The sequence below is a fragment of the Protomyctophum bolini genome (genome assembly GCF_963924005.1).
Source record: "Protomyctophum bolini genome assembly, chromosome: 21".
NCBI classification, from domain to species: domain Eukaryota; kingdom Metazoa; phylum Chordata; class Actinopteri; order Myctophiformes; family Myctophidae; genus Protomyctophum; species Protomyctophum bolini.
In genome coordinates this window covers 1,088,138-1,094,137 of record NC_137882.1, presented here as the reverse complement: position 1 = coordinate 1,094,137, position 6,000 = coordinate 1,088,138, and the positions used below count along the sequence as shown (strand labels likewise).

General features: G+C 45.8%; 1 protein-coding gene across 1 annotated transcript in view; it reads right to left on the bottom strand.

Annotated features, from left to right (window-relative positions):
• cavin4b (caveolae associated protein 4b) overlaps nucleotides 1-3,041 on the bottom strand; it is a 14,079-nt gene extending 11,038 nt beyond the window's left edge. The window contains exon 1 of the mRNA XM_080794211.1: nucleotides 2,764-3,041. The gene's annotated coding sequence lies outside the window, so the exon portion shown is untranslated. The remainder of the gene's footprint in view (nucleotides 1-2,763) is intronic.
• Between the last annotated feature and the right edge of the window lie 2,959 nt (nucleotides 3,042-6,000).

Below are 6,000 nucleotides of genomic sequence, written 5' to 3'. Positions count from 1 at the left end.
AAAAACGTCCAATGACAGCTGTTAATGAAGGCACCAATGACATCATCCGTTGACGGGCCAATACAATGGCAGCTGTCAAAACGTTCCAATCAAAATGAAGCTTCGGGATCACATGATGGTCACGTGATCACTACTGGCCCAAAACCCGCACACCAATAAGAAGAGCCAATGGTTTTTAGTTCACCGTTAGCTGAAATGAAATAGAAATAAAATAAAGATTTAACTATAAGTACCGGTAAACACTCAAAAGGTCGAAGGTCGGGTCGTTAATGCTTTACTAATCAATTAAATGATGTAATCGCGTGTATAACAACAACACAAAGAAAAGCAAATATCATAAACCTATGAAGCTGCTGTTCCATCTTACAGCCCAGGTGTCAAAAGAAAAACAATGTAATTAAAATCTCTCCACGCTCACAGACAGACCTAACACCAGACCATGGCCTTGCACTGAGCTCACAGACCTAACACCAGACCATGGCCTTGCACTGAGCTCACAGACCTAACACCAGATCATGGCCTTGCACTGAGCTCACAGACCTAACACCAGACCATGGCCTTGCACTGAGCTCACAGACCTAAACACCAGACCATGGCCTTGCACTGAGCTCACAGACAGACCTAACACCAGACCATGGCCTTGCACTGAGCTCACAGACCTAACACCAGACCATGGCCTTGCACTGAGCTCACAGACCTAACACCAGGTCATGGCCTTGCACTGAGCTCACAGACCTAACACCAGACCATGGCCTTGCACTGAGCTCACAGACCTAACACCAGACCATGGCCTTGCACTGAGCTCACAGACCTAACACCAGATCATGGCCTTACACTGAGCTCACAGACCTAACACCAGACCATGGCCTTGCACTGAGCTCACAGACCTAACACCAGACCATGGCCTTGCACTGAGCTCACAGACCTAACACCAGACCATGGCCTTGCACTGAGCTCACAGACCTAACACCAGGTCATGGCCTTGCACTGAGCTCACAGACCTAACACCAGACCATGGCCTTGCACTGAGCTCACAGACCTAACACCAGACCATGGCCTTGCACCGCAGAGTTGTGGTAGATCGGCTACTTTTTGTGCCATAAAAACTATGGCGAAAAAATGTATCGAAAGGAAAACTGAATGAAAGAGATACGAGATATACAGTAGAACTAAGACCGTATAGTCACATCCAATCAGATCCGTTCAGACTGCACTCACATCCAGTCAAATCTTATTCAAAACGGATTCATTTCTCAAATCTGATCTTCAGATTCACGCTGCATTTTGCAGGTTACTGTAACCGGCAGCCGAATCCAGCATGAATCAGATCTCTGATTGAATCTGATCTGTGTGTGACATAAATCCAGATTGAATCTGATCTGTGTGACATAAATCCAGATTGAATCTGATCTGTGTGACATACATCCAGATTGAATCTGATCTGTGTGACATACATCCAGATTGAATCGGATCTGTGTGACATACATCCAGATTGAATCTGATCTGTGTGACATACATCCAGATTGAATCTGATCCGTGTGTGACATACATCCAGATTGAATCTGATCTGTGTGTGACATACATCCAGATTGAATCTGATCTGTGTGACATCCAGATTGAATCTGATCTGTGTGCGACATATACATCCAGATTGGGACCCTATTCGTTTAAATGAGTCTAAACACAAACAAGTCACATTGGAATCCGATTTAGATCAGCGTCTACCGCATGCTCTGTGACGAGTTCAGACCGAGACGGATCTCCGTCCTGAGATCAGATTTAAAAACCACCTCCGGATGTGGCCCAAGCAAACTTCAGATTCAAATCGGATCCAATGTAACAATGTTCCGTGTGTTTAGACGTATTTAAACCAATCTGATTCCAAACCAGATCTGACTCAGGCTGCTGTAAAGAAGACGAGTCATTCTGTGCTCGGGACGGAAATAGCCGATCTCCAAGCGCTAGCCTTTCACGTCGGCTATTCTGGGATGCACACGGCTAAGAATAAAGGCCTTACGACATCGGCACGGCACCTTTAGCCTTTAATGAATATACTGTACTTAAGTTACTGTACTGTACTGTAATAAATATAGTTACTGTACTGTAATATAAATACCTCAGAACTGTACTTGATCCATTTAGGCCTGACGTCGAAATTTAATTTAAAAAAAGTCATCTGAAAATATATAATTATATTCAAAGATGTGTGGCGCATTTTCACGATTGTTAAAAAATAGCAGACGTACGAGCTCGTAGATCTGATATTTTTCAATAGCTAAAGCATAACATAATGCTTAGTTAAAACACCAAAAAGGTGGTTCCCGTCCAGAATGCGTTTGTGCCGATTCTACAAATGTCGTCTAAATCATGACAGAAACCACCCTGTATGTTTCTATATAATTATGCCAGGGTGGTTCTCACACTATATGTCATGTCAAGGACCCCCAGAAATTGTAGGGAAATTGGCCCCGGACCCCCGTCTGTCTGAACATGTGTTAAAAGCGTTTCGCTCTGAAAGAATATACGCTCAAAGATTCGAGTTAAAAGCGTTTCGCTCTGAAAGAATATACGCTCAAAGATTTGTGCCGTGTAGCAGATCTACAAGCTCGTGTATATAGCGCTCTGTACGGGCTTGTAGATCTTCTAATTTTTCAATAGCTATATATGGTTTAATCCAGAGCTATCACAGTTAAAGCAAGAACAAATAGTGGCTAATAGAAACTGAAACAAACAGAAACAAAACAACAGTTTGTTGAATCTCACCTGGATTTTCTCCTGAGTGGTTTTTGTCTGGAACTGAAGTCCAAACGCTGTGTGAGGAGACGAGACGAGAGGAGAGGAGAGGAGAGGAGACGAGGTGTCAGGCCTGTAAGGAGCTGAAGGAGGAGGTCAGGGAGAGACTGAGGAGGAAGAGGAGGTGGAGGAAGAGGAGGTGGAGGAAGAGGAGGAGAAGGAGGAGGAAGAAGGCTGAGGCATGAAGTCCACAACCAGAGCAGATCCAACAAAATGGACGGAGATGGACAGACAGACAGAACTCTCTCTCTCTCTCTCTCTCTCTCTCTCTGCCTGTGGAGTCTGAAACTGATCTGACCAGCTGATTGACTCCACCCTGGAGGGGGGGGGGGGTGACAGGGGGGATGGGGGTGTGTGACAGGGGGGAGGGTGGGGGGGGGGTGGGAGTTGAATGGTTGAGGATTAAGAAAGAGACACTTACAGTATATGACTGTGAAATAGAGAGAGAGAGAGAGAGAGAGTAGATATTGTCATCTATGGGATTTGATCTCAGAAAACGAAAAAAAGAATAAGAAGAAAAACAAGAGGAATGTCACAATCCCTTTAAAGTGTATTTTAAGATTCTGCCAGGTAAAAGTGTGTGTGTGTGTGTGTGTGTGTGTGTGTGTGTGTGTGTGTGTGATGTGTGATGTGTGATGTGTGTGTGTGTGTGTGTGTGTGTGTGTGTGTGTGTGTGTGTGTGTGTGCGTGCGTGTGTGCGTGCGTGTGTGTGTGCGTGCTATATATACATCCAGTGTGTAAAGTGATTCCTGTGCTGTTTGGGGAGAGCAATGCATTGTGGGATATGGAAACCCCCGTCCCTATATCTGTCTGTCACCCATCAATCATCTCTCCTCTCCTCTCCTCTCCATTCTAAATGCATTACTCCCCTCTCCTCTCCTCTCCTCTCCATTCTAAATCCTCTCCTCTCCCCTTAGCAGGGACCCCTTAGCTGAGAGACAGATGAAGCAGGGACCCCTTAGCTGAGAGAGAGATGAAGCAGGGACCCCCTTAGCTGAGAGAGATGAAGCAGGGACCCCCTTAGCTGAGAGAGAGATGAAGCAGGGACCCCTTAGCTGAGAGAGATGAAGCAGGGACCCCTTAGCTGAGAGAGATGAAGCAGGGACCCCTTAGCTGAGAGAGAGATGAAGCAGGGACCCCTTAGCTGAGAGAGAGATGAAGCAGGGACCCCTTAGTTGAGAGAGAGATGAAGCAGGGACCCCTTAGCTGAGAGAGAGATGAAGCAGGGACCCCTTAGCTGAGAGAGAGATGAAGTAGGGACCCCTTAGTTGAGAGAGAGATGAAGCAGGGACCCCTTAGTTGAGAGACAGATGAAGCAGGGACCCCCTGAGCTGAGAGACAGATGAAGCAGGGACCCCCCACCACTACACATATTGTATAAAAAGTTAGATTAAACTTCATTTCATAGATAGCTTTGTTGACTTAATTGTTTGACAGCAATTGTAATATATATATATATATATATCCCGTGTCCAATATCTTTCTTCTGTTTTTAACTTTTTGTTTTACGTGTTAATAAACCATAAGACCTATAAACATAGACCTATAAACATAGACCTATAAACATAGACCTATAAACATAGACACATAAACATAGACCTACGTTGCATTTCCGGACGCTGAGAGTTTGGAGATCTGCTTTTCAGGGGTTTTCCAACTACATGAAAACACACGACATGACACGAGAGAGAGAGAGAGAGAGAGAGAGAGAGAGGGGGGGGGGGGAGGGGTGTAAGGGGGGGGGGGGGTATGTCCCTTCTTCTAAAAGTGTCCCAGCAGCTGTTGTGTTAAATTTCACTGCAGTCACTTTTATATTTACCCTGCCCCCCCCCCCCCCCAACACACACGGCCCCCACCATGACCCTAACCCCCCCCCCCCCACACACACACACACACACGACCCTCACAGAACCCACCCCCCCACGCCCCCCACAATGATTGACACAGGGCTCAGCCAATGGCGTTGAGCCAAACGTCACTATAATATCCACGACAGAGCTTATGAATGGTTCGTTCAGAACGTGTGCGTACGCATGAAGTGTACTTTTTTTTATCACATACACAATAGTGAAAATAGCAGATCTACAAGCTCACAGGCCGTCTCACTGTGGCCCCGAGCGCTGAGCTTAAAAAAGTTGACTTTACAAAGTTGACCTCACAATCCCCGATCATCTTAATTTATTTATATACGCTCCAAAAAGCGTTCATATTTTGCGGGAGAGAGACGGATGAGGAGCAGAAATGAAGCGCCAGCATATCGATCCATTCATCACCACGGAGAGCGCCCTGGATGAGGAGATACGAGTCATTCTTTCCGCCGCGCTAACATGGGAGTCAATGACAAGCTAATAGTTTCACAGAGCGTTAGCATACGGCAAGCGAAAAGCGAAATGCCAAAAAAAAAAAAATAGGAAAAATTCTGAATATTCTTATCTCGCCCCGTATCTTTGAGGGTGCGCTAGGACGGCCACACACGTCCAAGGCACCTCTCGGTTCCAATCCTTATGACGTCCAGGCGCGTCCTATGAAGTGAAACGGTTAAACCCGGCATCCCCCCCCACTTCTCTCACGTCTAAAATTAGTACATTTTTTGGCAAAAAAAATATGTAGGCTATTTTTTATTTGTAATTTACATTTATGGATATACGACTAAAGGGCAGTCCATACCGTCTTCCGACCACCGAGCTTTTCGTCGGAAAGATCAGACGAAAGATCAGAGTTCGGCGAGTCAGAACATCTGGGAGGGGTGCAGCTTTCAGAACAGAAATTCGGAGGAACGCGATTCAGACGTTGCGAGTGACGTCGTGTTGTTGTGTTTGTACCGGAGCTTTACCACGAAAAGTCCGCTGGTCGGAGACATTAACCCATTCTGACCTGAGATCAGATTCATACGAGGTTTCCACCGGACACACACTGGTCTGATTAACCCATTCTGACCTGAGATCAGATTCTAAAAATGTCAGTCGTTCTTCGAATTTTTCAAAAATAGCAGACCTACAAGCTCGTAGCGCGCCACTCGGTGGCGCGATATGAGCTTGTAGATCTGCTATTTTTCAATAGGTAAAGCATAACATGATGCTAACACCAAAATGGGTGCCCGGTCAGAATGGGTTAATAAAAAGCATTAATAAACGCCGTTTCTAAACAGGATATTACACGTCTGCATGTTTTACTAGTGTGCCTGCGCAGCGTTGCGCACGTGCACAG